The following is a 17,660-nucleotide window of genomic DNA, read 5'->3' on the forward strand; positions in this document are numbered from 1 at the left end:
TTTTTTTAAAGATGAAGTATAAAAATGAGGGAAGAGGGGGAAAGAAGAAGAAGCAACAGACTTGTCCCACTGGAGAAGTTGTAGGAACTTAATGGGACCATGAGGCTGGAACTGAGGTTCACATACCTCTCTGCCTCAGTCTCTCCCCTTATTCCTCAAGCAAGCAGTTTCTTATTCCTGTTATTGTTAGCCTCTTCATTTGCTCCAAGAGACAATGAACAGTTTCACAGGCAGTTATTTTGTTAAATATTTGTTTATGAGAGGGACAAGAGAGGGAAAGAAAGAGAGAGAGAAAGATTTTTCATCTACTAGTTCGGCTAGTTCACACTCCAGTGACTTCTACAGTCAGAACTGGGCCAGCTCCAAGCCAGGGACAGGAGCTTCTTTTGGGTCTTCCACATGGTGCATGGATGCCTTAGCAGGGAGCTGGTTTGGAAGTAGAACATCCAGGCCTGGAACTGGTACCCATATGGGAAATGGATGCCACAGTGCTGGCCCTCCATAGGCAATTCTACGTGTACATTTTTAAATCTCCATGATTACAAATAAAAGTATTTCTTTTCAGTACTTGGGGGAATGAAAAAAAACCTTAAAGGACTTTACAGGTTCAGTTGTTTTGCAGCCCTGTTCTGAGAAATCATTGCGGCTATAATTAGGAAAGGTCAAGTGTTTTATTAGCTGAGCCTCCCGACAGTGAAGTGCGTCATGCTCTGATTGATCTCTTGCATAGTCATGATGTTCTTTCCCACACTGCAGACCATGAGGCACTTGTTAATCATGAACTGTGTACTGGGGGACGGGGTAGAGAAAGGGAGAAAGAAAAACAACACGAGAGAAAAAAATGTAACAAATTAGAATAACCTGAGTTCATCACTCACATTAACACTCTTATTCCAATATTTTATTTAGCTATTTTTGTGCATTTGTGTGTTTCTCTGTTTCCTGGCTCTGTTGAAAACACTATTTTTAAATAAGGATCCAAATAGAAATTTGAAAAACTGAGGATCTAACTGGGTTCTAACTGTGGGGGTCTGTTCAAAGTTGACATCTAGTAGGACAATGCATACAGAGTTAAGCTGAACTCTCAATTATATAAATTCCTACATTGCTTTTACTACAATCAGACCTTGTGTTTGTCCAAATTTTCATCTGAATATTCTTCTGTGATTCCAGAACCTACCCCCTTTTTCATGGACAGCTTTGGAATTCATTAGACATGAACCCAGGGATGCAGAGGGTTAAGCCACTTCTTGAAATACCAGCATCCCATATGAGTACTGGTTCAAGGTCCAGGTACTCTTTTTCTGATCAGCTCTCTGCTAATGTGCCTGGAAAATCTGCAGAATATGGTCTAAGTACTTAGGTTCCTGCCATCCATGTTGGGGGCTTGGAGGAAGCTCCTGGCTCCTGGCTTGGACTGTAACTCTGCCTTATAAATAAAATAAATCTTAAAAAAAAAAAAGCACCAAGAACCTAAATCCAGAAAAGAGAAAACAATATAGCACCAATAGCTGTCATAACTACTAGAAATAACACAAAGTTAGTTCACCCCAATACAATGTTTCCAAGGCTATGTGCTGGGAGAACTGCTTTGGGTACACTGTATCTGTGGCCCATTACTGCAGAACCTGGATTATTTCCTCTAGGAACAGACAGAAGTCTGCAAATCCGCTACTGTAACAGAGTTGGCCTTAAAGCACTTTTGATCAAGACACCATTGCTGACACCAAGTTCCCAGTAAACCTTAGGATTAAAGACTTGTTTGTAGAATCCAAAGCACTGAAAAATGAGGCATAAATTGCAAGTGAATTTTGTTCATTTTGAAAGTCCTTTATCTGTTCTTTTTGGAATTGCCTCATTTATAAGTAATTCACTCATTTACCTTAACCGGTAATTTTAAACCAGCAAACAAAATAAACATTTTAGTCATGCTTCAAATATCAGTAAGTCTTAAGTTTGCTAAATAGTTTGTTTCAAGAAGCTGATATCCTGGGGAAATAAAGATCTGTTGATCCAAAATGTGTTCTTTCTGCCTAAAAGCCAGAAAGAGGAGGGTTTTTCTTTGTTTTATTGTTTTCTTTTTCTTTTCCTTTCTTTTTTTTTTTTTTACAGAGAGAGGGGAGACATAAAGAAAGAAGGTGTTCCATCTGCTGGTTCACTCTGCAAATGACTAGCAACCAGAACTAAGCTAAGATGGAAACCAGGAGCTTCTTCTGGGTGTTGCACATGGAATAGGACCAAGGACTTGGGCCATCCTCCACTTTTGTCTCAGGCCATTAGCAGGGAGCTGGATCAGGGGTGGAACAGTCAGGACAGGAACCGGTGCCCATATGAGAGGCAAATGCCACAGAGGGTAGGATTAGCCTGCTGCACCACCTCAACCCCAGAAGAGATTTTTTTGTTTGCTTGCTTGTTTGCATGTTTGCTTTTAAGGGACAGGGACAGTTGAAGGATGAGATTAGAAATAAAAATAGTGAGCCTATTCAATGGATACAGATTTCAAGCTTGTTTCTGAAGAGGGTCCATCCAGGATCTCCGGGCAAGGCCAGGGCAAACCCAGAACACCAGCTACGTGTAGGCCTTTTGAAAAAGGGACTCAGTGTCCTTCTTCAGTAAGCCATTCCAAAACACCTCCCCTCTGGAGGCTCCTGATATTTTTAGGCAAATCTAAGCATAGGTAATTCACAATATCAATAGTTGTTTTTTATATAAAATATGAAAAGAAGGGAAAAGAAGATGCCTTTATTACAGTTTAACATTGTGTTCAAATACATGGGAGTATAAAATGTAAAATTATTACCATAAACAATCTACTTAGCATATTTATCGTCTCACATAATTGTCCTGTATTAGGATGAGAATAACTAAGATACAGTGGTTTAGAAAATTTGAAATATACAATACGTTATTGTATAAGTAACTAGAGTCACTATCTTGAACATTAGTTTCCAGAACTGTTCCCAAATGTATTCACCTCAAAACCTCAAGTTTAAGGTCTTCAATTAACATCTCATTTCTCCCACCTCAACCCTCAGAAACCACGATTCTCTCCTATTTTATTAAATAGTCTTTATTTTTTTTTGTATCCCATGTACTTATGAGGAAATTCATGTAGTATTTCCTTTCTCTTTATACCTAATTTTCTTAGCATAATGTCTTCCAGGTTCATCCAAGTCACTGCAAATTACAGCTTTTCTGTCTTCATTAGGTTGGACAATACTCCATTCTCTGTTCATATGTGTAAATGTATATCTAGATAGATAGATAGATAGATAGAGATAATATACATTTAAGCATCTATATATGTGTGAAAATGCATGTTTAAAAATATATGGGTATATGAAAAGTGCATGGAAGGGGGCCAGATTTGAGGCAGGTTAAACCAACACCTGGGCTACCTCTATCACATATAACAGCCATCTACAGTCCCACCTGCTCCACTTTTAATCCAGATGCTACTGATGTGTCAGGGAGAGCAGCAGGAGATGATCTATATACTTGGGCTCTGCCACTCTGGTGGGAGACCTGGATGGAAGCTTGGATTCCTGACTTAGTTTTAGTCCAGCCCAGTTGTTACAGTCCACTTGCAAGGTTAAAAAAATAAATGATTCTCTGTCAGCGATTCAGCCTTTCAAACAAATAATTTTTAATTAAAAAAAGACAAATCAGAAATATACATGAAAATGAAATCACAAGTTAAGTTTATTTTGATGCAAAACTGTTTATAGCGTAAAAGCTTATAAAGTCGTATAAAATCTTGAAAAGATTCATGGAAAATTCATTTCATTAAAATTCTACACATGAACTTCAAACACACACACATATAAAGATACAAACATATCACATTTTCTGTAACCACTCATCTATTGATGTACGATTTGATTGATTCCATGTCTTGGCTAATGTAAACAATTACATAATGAATATAGGAGTGCAGATATTTCTATAAGACACTAATTTCAGAGACCAGCATTATAGCACAGTGGGTTAAGCTACTAGCATCCCATACGAGCACCAGCTCAAGTCCTACCTGCTTTATTTTTGATCCAGCTCCCTCTTAATGTGCCTAGGGAAAGCAGCAGAAGATCATATTCCAAACACTTGGGTCCCTGCCATGCACATGGGAGATCCAGATGGAATTCCAGGCTCACAACTTCAGTCTGGCCCGGCCCTAGGCTGTTGGGGTGTTTTGAGGACTGAATCAATGAATGGAAGATCTTTCACTCATTCTTTTCTTTTTTTTTTTTTTCTAATTTATTACATTGTACTATGTGACATAGTTGTAGGTATTAGGGATTCCCCCTACCCCTCCCCCAATGGTGGATTCCTCCACCTTGCTGCATTGCCACAGTTCAAGTTCAGTTGGGGTTCTTTCATTGCAAGCTTATATCAAGCATAGGGTCCAGCACCTTATTGTCCAGATAAGTTCAACGGCTTCTTGTGGAGACCATCTCTGGTCCGAAAGTAGAGCCGGCAGAGTATCATCCCGACCAATCAAAAGCCCCATCATAACATCAGCAGCAATCCACTCATTCTTTTCTTTCTCTCTCCTCCCACCCCGTTTTTCAGTCTCTGTCACTCTACCTTTCAAACAACATAATTTTAAAAAGGAGATAATGATTTTAGTCTTTTGGGTATCTATCCAGTAAGATGCTTGCTGTATCATATGGTAGTTGCATTTTAAAAGTTTTTCGGAACATCCATATAGTTTTTCATAATAGTTATACAAGCTTACATTCCCACCAGTAATGCTAAGGAGTTTATTTTCTCCATTCTATACAAGCATCTTTTATCTTTTCATTTTAAAATAACAGCTATTCTAATTTGTGAGATGGTATTGTGATTTTGATATATCATTTTGGTTTTGATTTGCATTTTTAAATTTTTCATGATATGGTTCCATAGGCACAGAGATTTCCTCTTCCACCCACCTCATTTCCCCACCAGTGTTACCCCCCATACTATTACAATAGTTAAAGTCCTTCATCAACAGTCACAAGTCCATCATTCTACTTAAGTGTATTTATGACATTGTAGATAAAGGCAGCGGTAGAAAGTCCAGTATCCTATCATCAAGATATATTTAACAGTGTCATCAGGAGTTCTCCTTTTATTTGGGAGTAGGGATTTATATTGCAACATGTCTTCACTTTTCGGTATGTTGGTCTCCATTATACAGTTCTTCTGGGTGAATATATGTATGACTTGCATTTCATGATGATTAGTGTTGTTAGGTACCTTTTCAAGTACTTGTTAATCATTTTATTTCTTACCCTATAAATTATGTATTCAATTTCTTTGCTTATTTGAAAATATCATTTATTTTGTTATTAAGTTGTATGAGTTCCTAAAATATTTTGGATACGAACATCTCAGTTTGGCTATAGTTTGTCCCCTAGAGATTGATGTGTTTAAGTTGGGTTTCTAGTGTGGTGACATTGTGGTGGTAAACCCTTTGAGAGATGGAGATAATGGAAGGTAAGGTCATGGGTGTTCTGCTCTCAAGAATAAATTATTGCTGTCTCATGAAAGCAGATCATGTATTGTCAGAATGAATTAATTTCCTTGAGACTATTTTTGTGGTTAAAAAAAAGAGAGAGCGAGTAAAGCTTGGCCCTTTCCTAATTCTGCTTTCTTATTTGACATCTTCCACAATTACTTTTGGCATTATTATGCCATCCACCTTTAGGTCCTCATCAGGGCCAAGCCACTGCTGATGTCATTCTTCTAAACGTTAAATGCCATGTTTCACTGATCCTCATTCTATGATTATGCTAGTACTATACACTAATACTCATTGTAGTAAGTTCTTTTTAAAATTAAGATATGTTTATTTAGGTACAGAAAATTTTGAAATCCGTACATAGTTTTTGCATGATATATAGTTAGCATAAACTTATTTTTAATGGGACAGTCCCATAGGCCCTGAGATTTCCCTTCCCTTTCATCCACAAGCCCCATTTCCCTCACTAATTTCCTCATATTATTACAATAGTATAGTCCTTTATAAACAATCCTAAGTTAATCATTCTGATCTTAAGTTTATCCTGACATTGCAGTAATGTACAATGGCAGAGTCCAGCATCCTATTGTCAAGATATACCCAACAGTTTATTGGGATTCCATCTTTGATTTGGAAGTAGAGATGCATAGTGCATTGTATCTTCTCATCTGGATATGATAGTCCCTATTATACAATTACTATACATTCTGTCAAAGGAAAACCATGAAACAAGATCAACAATAGGACGAAAATAGGGAATTTATAACAACATGAAGTTAAATAACATGTTACTGAATGTATTAGTACCAGGGGGTGTATTTATTTTTATTTTAAAAATTATTTCAGTCTTTTGGATCCCTTTTAGTTTCTCCTGACTTTTATGATAAATTCCGCCATGTCTCAAAAAAAAAAAATACCGGTTATAATACCAAATAAGGTTTGCATCAAATCTGTCTGTCATAGTGGCAGTATAGCCACCATCTTGATATTTTATTTTGCAATCTATGAATACTACATGCCTTTCAATTTTTTTTTTACCATTTATTTATTTGTTTGTTTTACTTCTCAGACATCCACTTCATTAGGGACACTGGCTCGACTCCAATCAATCTGAATATGTAGTACTTTGTGGAGAATAAGACTCATTGTGTACAGCCAGAACTCATGCCACCTATGCCCTTGGAACCTGGGTCTGGCCTTCCTTGGCACTTTTCCCTTCCAAAGTGCCTAAAAGGGAAGAATGAAAGCCTGCCAAGCATCAACAGAAATAACAAAATAAGCAGGTGATTGGGGGAATCATGAGGCACTGCTCCCTGTTTTTTTTTTTCTCTCTAGCTTTGGGAGTTAGCCACAGCAGAAATCAGTCAGTGCCAGGGTGGGTTCTCCCATGTTTAAGATCCAAGGTTGTTGCTCATGAAAAGGGCACATGGCAGAATGTTTGTTCATCCTACCCATTTTGTTTTATCTGGTTGGTAAAGGCATCATTTCTCCTTTTGATCCCCCCTAATCTTGGTTAGGCAAGTGGTGAGAGGAAATAACAATATAACTGCACTTGGCTGGGTTTGGATGGTTATTTGTGCTGCTGGGTATTGGTTTCCCTCCAGCTGCTTCAGGGGCTGATGGATGTGGTCATAGCTTTCATAAGAATCTCATGCTGCTCCATACTATGTTCTGTCAGAGAGGTGAGGAGATACCTGGAATAAAATAAGAATGGAGGGGAGTGCAAAGGAGCATGCAAGTTCTTGTATACATCTCACAGCAGCCTCAGGTAGCTGAAGGGTTAGGGGCAGGAGTGAGGACAAACATTCCCAGGTTGGATGAACATCATTGTTCAGCCTGGGTGTACTAGCCATGGCATGAGGACATCCTGGGGGGAAGGGGGAATACACTACACAACCCTGCTTTGAGTGCCTACTTAATTCTGTAGGATAGTAGAGGCACTGACAGGCCCAAGTCAACCAGTAGGGAGTGAAGGGTGGAGGCTTAGGGCAGTGTGCCATGGACTGAACAGGATATAAGAAGGTAGGGTTTACAGCTAGAAAGTATTCAGTTCCCAACTTGTGTGCTTGCAGTGCCTTGGTGGTATACACATCTTGTGGCAGCTTCAACTTCCTCCAAAACAGCCCTTCCTTCTCCTTGATGTCTGGAAGCATCCGTGCAGCCTCAGTCTCCATTGTTCTCTTCAGAAGCTGGTTGTCCCGTGGTATGGGGAGATCTCTGTCTCCATTGAATATTATACGAGCAGTGATGGAAGAGTTTGGAACATAGGATACTGGGCATTAAAGAAGACAGGCTTCTCAATCTTCTGCTACATCTCTTCCTCATTTGAATCAGGCCCTTCTACTTCTTTGTCTTGTATCTTGTGCAGTCAAAAAATAACTTCTGATTAATTTCCACAAATAGCTCCAGGGCATTGTAGATCAGTCCATAAATTGCCTTGTTCCAGTGACTCTTGGAATTCCTGTAGTGTGGAGGGAACATGATGGCAAGAATGCAGGCAGCATTGTCACTCATCAGGCTCAAGATGTACCTTTTGCTCCACTAAGAGCATACACTTTGCCTCCTTGAAGTGGGGGCTGGAGACTTTCCGCCAGTGGCAAGTTGGTAACAAAGTAGCTCCATCACGTTGCTGAATTCTGAAGCTCACTGATGTCCGGAATCTCCTCTAACTCATTCAGGAACACCAGCTCCTGAGACCACTGAGTCTTGGGCTTGAGAAGTCTCACCATCACTAGCTCAATCAGACTGGTCTCTCTAGGAGTCTGCCAGCTGAGTGTGGTAGACACTTAGGACTTGACCTTGTGAAGGGGAAGCAGAACACGGATGAGGTATATCTTAAACTCTCATGGAAAAGTCATTGGTGGTGTTGTCCAGGATCTCCAGGATATCCCTTATGGACACAGATTTGAATCCTGACTGTTTCACTTGCAATCCAGTTGCTTGCTGACATGCCTTGGGAAAGCAGCAGAAAATGTCCCAAGTGCTTGAGTTGCTGCCACCCACATGAGAGACTGGATGGAGTTCCAGGTGGTTCCTGGCATTAGCCTGGTCATCCCTCACTGTTGTAGCCATCTGGGGAAATGAATTAGCAGACGGGAGATCGCTTTCTGTCTCCATAACTCTACCTTGCAAATAAAACCAAGCCTGACGTTGTAGGTATAGGTCATTGCTTATACTTACAATTTCAGGATACACTTAAAAAACAGAATTATGGACTTGGAACTATTGTTGAAGTACTATACTATTGTAATAATATAGGGGAAATCTGGCAGGGGCAGGGGGATGGAGAATGGGGTAGGATGGAGTTGAAATCCCTGAGCCTATGGAACAATACAATAAAACATAAAATGTATATATATATGTGTGTGTATAAAAGAAAAAGAAGAAAATGTACAAACATTCCATTATTAATAACAACAACAAAAATTTATAAAAGATTAAAGAATGTAAATTTTAAAAATAACTCATGCATGAGCTGAAGATGTGGCCAGGCAGTTTCTACAATGGGCTCATTTTCTGTGATTCAAATTGGAGGCTCCTATGGTATTTGATGAAGGTGACAGTGTCCGGAAGAGGTTCACTGAAAACACAGTGACAATCTCAGTGTAAATGGCCTCAGTGTTAACACCACAGCTATGAGTGACATACTCCCCCATTCTATTGACACTTCTGAACCTGGTCTCAGCCCCCTTGCTTACCTGCAAGTGCAATGATCTGGTTGACTGAAGTCCCCCAGAAGTCATTCCTCACCTGTACAGTATTCCCTCAGCAGTCCCCTCTCCCATAAGTCCCCATACCCTCTTTCCTGAACAATCTACAACCACCCATGTCTGCAAGCATGTAGGTTCCTGAGCCCAGTCTTCCGGAGATGTGGCATGCAGCCTGGGGCCCGGCCTGTCTGCCTGAGATCCACACATGCTAACTCAGTTCCCTAGACCCAATCTGTAGGTGTGCCTGTCTGTGGCCCTGCCCACCTCCAGGGTACCATGTACACTCAAATAATGGATCCCTCTAACCCCCATGATGCCTAAAGTGTGCACCAAATACTGTGCACAACATACAGATAAAATATTCATTGCTTATCTGATGTTCAAAGTTCATTACATGTTCTGTAATTTTATTTGTCAAATCTGAGCAACATAATTATATGGCAACATAAAATTAAAGTTTATGTGAAAATTAATTTTCTTAAAATATGGCAGTGAGTAAATTAACCATTACTTTAATATTTGAAATTTTCTTACTGTTTAGCCAAATGGAAATCCATTAGAAATTCATAATCACTTTTACACTCAATCGGTTGATATTTCACTCATAACACACCTCTGAAAAACTTCACTGTACACTCATGCGAGAGTTAAGGTGAAAATGATAATGTTATTCTGAGCAGATTTTTTTCAATTTTATGCAACTTTTAAGGCTTTCATGAAAGCACTGCCAGAAGTAATCTTTTTATTTTTGTTTGAAATCCAGATTTTACAGAGAGAAGTAGAGACAGAGAGAAAGATGTTCCATCTGCTGGTTCACTCCCCAAATGGTCATAATGGCTGGAAGTGAGCTGATCTGAAGACAGGAGCTTCATCCTTTGCTACTTTCCCAGGTGATGAGCAGGGAGATGGATTGGAAATGAAGTTACCGGAACACAAACCAGCACCCATAACAGATGCTGGTTCTTGAAAGTGGAGGGTTAGTCAGTTGAGCCAAAGAGCTGGATCTGAAGTAATCTTTTAGTAAAGCAGTAGCACAGAACTTTATTGAACAGCAACAAAACACAGCATTTTCCAGTGAACAAATAGATATATTAAATGTATCTATTTAACTATTTAACTATTTAACTACAGTTATATTAAACTCAAAATGTTACTATTTAGTTCATTATATATTGGCATGTTAAGATCAGCAGAATGTCATAATATCCCAAAATGAAATAGTTGAAACCCTATGTGGCTAATATCTCTGCAGAAATGGTTGTGTTTTCATGCATGAATACTTACCATAGGATGGGCATGTAGAAAATAGTCAATAAAGTTTAGGCATTAAGAAAAGTTTTAATATTTACTGGGATCTAGTTAGTATAACATGAAAATAGATCTAGTTAGTGTAACACAAAAAAAAATAGAAACTTTCAATATTTGCCACTCAACTTTTGTTGATATCCTTGGTGATGCCCTTAATGCCTTCAGGCCCAGTATCAGGTACAAAGTTATTTGGACTTCCCTGAAAATGATGACAGTATCAAAAAAACAAAAGCAAAAAGAAACAAAAAACAATCTTCTATTTGAAAGACAAGAGTAACAGGAAAAAGTACTTGATGCACTTGAGGCTGTTATTAAGAATTCACAACACTCAGGGCCAACATAATGGCTCAACTAACCAATCCTCCACTTGCCAATGGCAGCAACCTTCTGGGCATTGGTTTATGTCCTGGCTCTAATCCAGCTCTCTGCTTGTGGCCTCGAAAAGCATTAGAATTTGCCCCAAAGCCTTGGGACCATGCATCTACGTTGGGAACCCTAAATAAGCTCCAGGCTCCTAATTTCAGATTGGCTTAGTTTTGACCGCTGTGGTCATACGGGAAGTGAACCAATGGATGGAAGATCATTCGCTCCATCTCTTTCTCTGTAAACCTTCCTTTATAATCAAAATAAATATTCTGAAAAAAATCATAATATTCTTGGTCTTTCAATGAAATGGCCATGTCAAAGTGAACTAGCTCTATAACTTTAGAAGTGAAGTAACTTTTTCAATGGCAGCATTCCATTATATTTTTGCCTATTTATACACAGAACCGGCTGCTATACACCTTAAAGTGGCTGTCTCGTGTCTATTTTCATTTTAATATTTAGCAGTTTATAGTGTTGAAGCACAATTTTGCTGAACTTGGCAGATTTTAGGATAGTCTAAATTGGCTTATAAATCTAACAAGGCATTTGTCAACAGTTGAGGTGCAGAATAGTTTTAGGAGGAGTGTGCAGAGAAATCTTCAATACCTTAGTGAGGAGTAACTAATCTTTGTGTCCTACCTAGGAAGGTATATGTGGATCCACGTTGACTGTTTCCTGTCTGGTTCTATGCTTTCCTTGTATTTCTCTATCTATTTTAATTTTTGAGGGGGGGGCTCCTTGATGGTCATTTCAAGAAAGGGTGGGAATCCAAAGTTGGAACTAAGTAAGGACCAGAAAAGGTTCCTTTCCCTAGTCCTGAAGAAAGTTTACTGTTCTTCCGTTTCTGCAGAATACTCAGGGCTCCTGGCTGTTGTTCCAATGACCTTGGATCCTGCAAGGAAGGATTTGGGCTTCTTCCATCCTATGTGGTAGATTCAAAGGGTGGGGGATGCCCTCTGAGTTCTCGGCCTCTGAAGGCACTCCAATTCCCCATGGTCTCCTTGGCAGTTGGGATGTAGTCCTTGGTGCCCGTATTGAAAGTCCTTGGTGAGGATCCGGGAGTCTTCAGGGTTGGGATACAAGCCTCCTCCTGTCCACCTGCTCCACTCTGGGGTCCCCTTCTGCTCTGTGCATATGACCTCCTGTTAGGTTGTCAGGTTTGCTCTTGATTCAGTCTAATACTGATTCGAGTCTGTTGTCTATGAGCTACTTGTTATATTCCCGATAGGTTATACTTCACGTGTTCCTCACACCTTCTAGGGAGATGAAAGATTCCTCTGCTCTCCCGCCCCTGTTTCCTAGTAGCTTAGGGTCTTAAAAGTATATTAGGTTTTACAATTATTTGATGTAGATCATAAGCAGTCTGACTCACATTGATTGTTGATTCATTGATTATATCACAATATCTTATTGCATTAGATACAGGCTGTTTGAGCTTGAAATAATATTATAATATACAGGTACTATTTTCTGGATTGACATCATTTCATTTTAAATTAAGGCAAACATGTGGTATTTAACCTTTTGGGATTGGCTCATTTCCCTTAGCATAATGGTTTTCCAGGTGGGCCAATTTGGCCACAAAAACTGCATTTCATTTTTTTTTTAAGATTTATTTTTATTATTTTGTTATTGGAAAGGTGGATGTACAGAGAGGAGAGACAGAGAGGAAGATCTTCCATCTGATGATTCACTCCCCAAGTGAGCACAACGGGTCGATACTACGCCGATCCGAAGCCAGGAGCCTCTTCCGGGTCTCCCACGCGGGTGCAGGGTCCCAAAGCTTTGGGCTGTCCTCGACTGCTTTCCCAGGCCACAGGCAGGGAGCTGGAAGGGAAGCGGGGCTGCCGGGATTAGAACCGGCGCCCATATGGGATCCTGGGCGTGCAAGGCGAGGACCTTTAACCACTTGCACCACTGCGCCGGGCCCTCATTTTTTTTTAATAGCTGAGTAGTATTCCATAGAGTAAATGAACTGTAGCTTTCTTATCTAGTCTTCTGTTGATGGGTATTTCTGTTGCTTCCAAGTTTTTGCAATTATTGATTGTGCTGCTATTGTGCTGGGGCTTTCAATTGATCGGGATGATATTCTGCCAGCTCTACCTTTAGACCAGAGATGGTCTCCCCAAGAAACTGTTGAATTTATCTGGACAATAAGATGCTAGACTCTATGCTTGGTATATGTTTGTAAAGAAAGAATCTGGACTTAATTTGATCTGTAATACCACAAGATCCAGAAGAAGTTTCTGGCTCCTGGCTTCAGATTGGCCCAGCTCTGGTCATTGAATGACTATCTGGAGAGTGAATCAGCCAATAAAATTTCTGTTTCTCCTTTTGTCTGTAATTGGTGCTTCAAATAAAAAGAAATGTTGGGGAAAAAAGATGTGCAGCAAGGTTTTCAGGATTTGGGATCTTAGGGATTTTAATATTCTGGGATTTCAACATTGAAGATTGTGGCATTTGGATTTGTGTCTTTCAGGATCATGATCAGCCCCAGGATAGAATAGTTAGAAAGTTGTTCAGGTAACGGAGAACCTGAACAATATTACAATCACAACTAGACCTGACAAACATGTACACACTCAACAAATGCAGGGAAAATGAAATAACTCAGGATAAGTAATAGACTGTGAAACCCAAGAAGTAACCATTTCAGATAAGGGGAAAGAACTTTTAGGAAATTCCTGTTAGGGGTCAGCATTATATATCTTTTTAGTTTATTCTTTGACTTCAATGTTTAGGGAAACTTGTCTCAAAGCCCGAGGTGACCACTATGGCAATCTTACAAAGACATCAGTGGCCTCATATGATGAGTAATACAGAGATTAGAAAGATAGCTTAGAAAATCAGTGAGCAAACAACAATATATCACTCAATGAATGACAGTAACAAACCCAAATGGAAGGAAATATAATTTTCAGAGCTGTTATAGTAAGATATTTAAAATGTACAAATTTCAGCCAAAAAAAAATTGAAAAGCAAGAAGAATTTTTTTTTTCTGTGTGGTGCACTCCCATAGCCCATCCATGGTAAAGATTGGACATTGGATTTACTAAATAAATCTTTGAATCAAGTCTCTTTAATATACCCAGAGTTAAGGAAATCACACACAAAGGACTAAATTAAAGCAAGAAAAAGATGCCTCATTAGACTATATAATATTGCCAAGTATATAGAAGTTATATAAAGGAACCAAATATAAATTATGCTGATTTAAGTTATAATAATTGAGATGAAAAATTCACTAGAGGTCCTCAGCAGCTGATTTGATTCAGACAGAAAAAAAATCAGCGAACTTGGAAATAGAATGTTTGAAATTATCTGGTCTCAGGAGAACAAATTATCTGGTCTTAATACAAAGAGAATAATTTTTATTTGTTTCATAGGCATAATTCTAAAATAACAATATTTTCCTCCCTGCTCTTCCTCCTTCAATCTTCCTCTTTCCTTCCTTCCTTTTTTCTGTAATTTTTATAAAGCTATAATTTCAATCCATTCTATAACCGCAGGCTCAATGTACCATTAACCACTATATTGAACAAGTAAAATGTAGAAAGAGGACAATTCCAAATTTAATGAATGTAATATATTTACAATCTCAAGAGGGTCAGCGAATTCCAAGCACAATAACCACATTGAGACATTATGATCAAACTGTCAAGGAAAAAAAAAAGACAATATTAAAAGAGCAAGAGCAAAAAGACCCACACATAAAACATATTCAATAAAGATTAACAGCCAGCACAGCACACCTGTGGACATGCCACACTGGTCGTGGACCTGCCTCGATAATGGACTGGGTCTAGGAACCAGTGCACACACTTGGATCTTGCATGGGCAGGAAAGACCCCAGGCAGGTGGGCAGAGTCCCAGGCCTGCCCACTGCTCTACTGGAAAACCAGGTTCAAGAACCCATGCACTCATGGGTGAGGGGGCTGTAGATATCTCAAGAAAGGATAGATATTTATGGGATAGAGGACCACTGAGGGAGTACTTTACGGGTGAGGAATGACTTCTTGGGGATTTCCATAAATCACATCATTGCATTTGCAGGTAAGCAAGGGGGCTGAGAGTGAGTGGTTGGGAGGAGGGGAACAAGAGGACCTTTCTGGATCAGACCAATGCACCTATCCATGTGGCAAACTTGAGCAGGGCTTGTTGGAATTGACTAATGCCTACTGGTGCACATGAAAGCTAAGACTGAGAGGGTGTCCTGGCAGGGCTTGACCACAGTATGCACCAGTGAGTGTTGGAGTACGGGGTGGGTCATGTTAGGCTGGGCCATAACACTAACACTCCACAGGATTCGGGTCTAAAGATTCTATACAGCAATATGTGGGCTTACCCTTGTGGTACTACTATTACCAGCTGGTTTGCTTGAGGGCTGGGGGTGGTAACAGGTCAAGCTAGACATGACCATGGAACTCACTGACGCTCATGAGGACTAGGGTTGGGAATAGACAGGGCTTGTCCAGGCTGCAGCACCCACATGTTTACTCAAGACTTGGGTGTGGGGTGGGCTGCGCTACAACATCCACCAGCACAAAAGGCTAATAATAGGGGACAGACTATGCCAGTTGGTGCCTAGCACCCACTAGCATGAGTGAGATCTGGTGGAGTTCTGGATCTGCTGGTCATTGGGTGTGGGGGCCCTCCAGATCTATTTTGGGTTGAACCTGACCTTGTAGGATGTCACATTGGTACTGTTTTTCCTGTAAAAATGGGTTCACTACTGGCTTAGCACATGTTCAGCTTGCTGTTGTCCTTGCAGTCCCACAACCTTTGTCTTACTACAAAAAATGGCACCCAACACAGCTCTGGCAGTCTGGGCTGGGAGATCCACTGTGTTCATTTACTGCCTGTTTGGGATATACTTCTCTGTCTATGCTCCTGGTCAAATCAAACGAATCAGAAAGACAGGTAGTTATTTGTCTGGGTTCACCTGCTGAGCTCCTTGTGAACTTCACTTCCCACCTGGCTGCTAGTGCAGTTGTGGTCAATGATGGAGCTCGGATCACCAATCTGACTGCTGCTGTGGTATCAGGTCACTCCAATACTACTCTGCTATCTCCGCTGCTTCCCAATGTCTGTCAGTCTCCAGATGCCCCTCTACCATTGGCATATCTTCTCCTATTTTATGGAACCTGCTCCCACTGCTTCGTGCTGGCTAATGATTCTGTCTGTTTAAATGTGTCCTTACCCTTTTCTGCCCTTAGAGAATTTTTTTTAAAGTATTTACTTTAGGATCTGGCACGGCAGCCTAGTGGCATAGTCCAGTTCTAATCCCAGTGGCCCTGCTTCCCATCCAGCTCCCTGCCTGGGAAAGCAATTGAAGACAGCCCTAAGTCTTGGGTTCCTGCACCCACATGGGAGACTTGGAAGAGGCTCCAGGCTCCTGACTTCAAATTGGCTTAGCTCTAGAAATTACAGCTACTTGGGGAGTGAATCAGTGGATGGAAGGTCTTCCTCTCCGTCTCTCCTCCTTTCTTTATATTTGATTTTCAATAAAAATAAATCTTTTTAAAAAGTATTTATTTAAAATACAGTTTCCTAGGCTTAGGGATTTACAATCTCCTCTCCCCACTCCTCTCACACCCTAATTTCCCCCTATATTATTACAATAGTAAAGTCTTTCAAAACCAGACATAAATCCATCATGCTATTTAAGTGTGCCATGACATTGTAGGTATAGACAATGGCAGAAAGTCTGGCATCCTATTGTCAAGATATATTTAACAGTTTCATTGGGAGTCCATCTTTATTTTGGAGTAGAAATGCATAGTGCAATGTATCTTCACTCCTCAATATGATAGTCTCTATTATACAGGGTGGTTAAACAGGTTCTTTGTGGTTCTTTGCGGATAATATCTGATCAGGGGTCATGCTCCTTGGAGTTGTTATTTTTGAGGGTCCCTTCAGTCCCTGAGTTCCTGATGAGCTTTCTTCTGGGACATTTGTATTTTCTGCGAATTCTTGAATGGGGTCACATTGAAGATTACCCTAGAGGTTGGATTTTGTGGAACAATGGGTTAAACCACCCCTTGCAGAGACATCATCTCATATTGGAATACGTTATTGAGTCCTGAATTCTCAGCTTTTGATAAAGCCAAGCTAATCTGCTAATGTGTCTGCAAAAACAATGGTCTGTCACCCCAGTGGCAGACCCAGATAGAATTCCTGGCTTTTGGTTTCAGCCTGGCACAACCTCAGTCACTGTGGCCATTTTGTTAGTGAACCCACTGATGGAAGATCTCTATCCCTCTGTCTCTTTATCTATAACTCTGCATTCAAACCAACCAATACATGGTTTTTAAGAAGAAAAGGCCCCTATTATTGAAATTACAATTGCTGCACATGGAAACTTACACTTTTGTCATGCTTTGCATCAAAGCCCAGTTTGTTTCAAACATAGTCATACTATAATTTTGTTTTTAGGATTCTGCCAATTTAGCTACAGTTTATTCCCTTCAGTCTTCCCCAGGCAGGACTCGAAAGCTGATTTCTTTCAGTCCATAAACTTGGGAGACATGGGTCCATTTTTTCAAATGGTAGTCACGAAAACCTCCTCAGACTGAGAAGTAGATATCCAGAACACTGATATTCTTCTCCACTGGCCCTTAATACAAGCCTCTTCATTTCTTTCACATCCTTAGATGCAGGTCTAGGCAAAAATATAAGAGACCTGATATTATTGGTTATCAGTATATCTTCAACTTATGTGTAGAATCACTCATGAAAGTGATTATCTATGGATATCATAGCATTATTCCTGG

At 40.0% G+C, this 17,660-nt stretch overlaps 1 pseudogene; it reads right to left on the reverse strand.

Annotated features, from left to right (window-relative positions):
* Positions 1 to 7,112: 7,112 nt before the first annotated feature.
* LOC121169081 lies at positions 7,113 to 9,246 on the reverse strand (annotated as a pseudogene).
* Positions 9,247 to 17,660: the final 8,414 nt, after the last annotated feature.

Source organism: Ochotona curzoniae, unplaced genomic scaffold (genome assembly GCF_017591425.1).
Source record: "Ochotona curzoniae isolate NIBS_2020 unplaced genomic scaffold, NIBS_Ocur_1.0 scaffold_1852, whole genome shotgun sequence".
Taxonomy (NCBI): Eukaryota; Metazoa; Chordata; class Mammalia; order Lagomorpha; family Ochotonidae; genus Ochotona; species Ochotona curzoniae.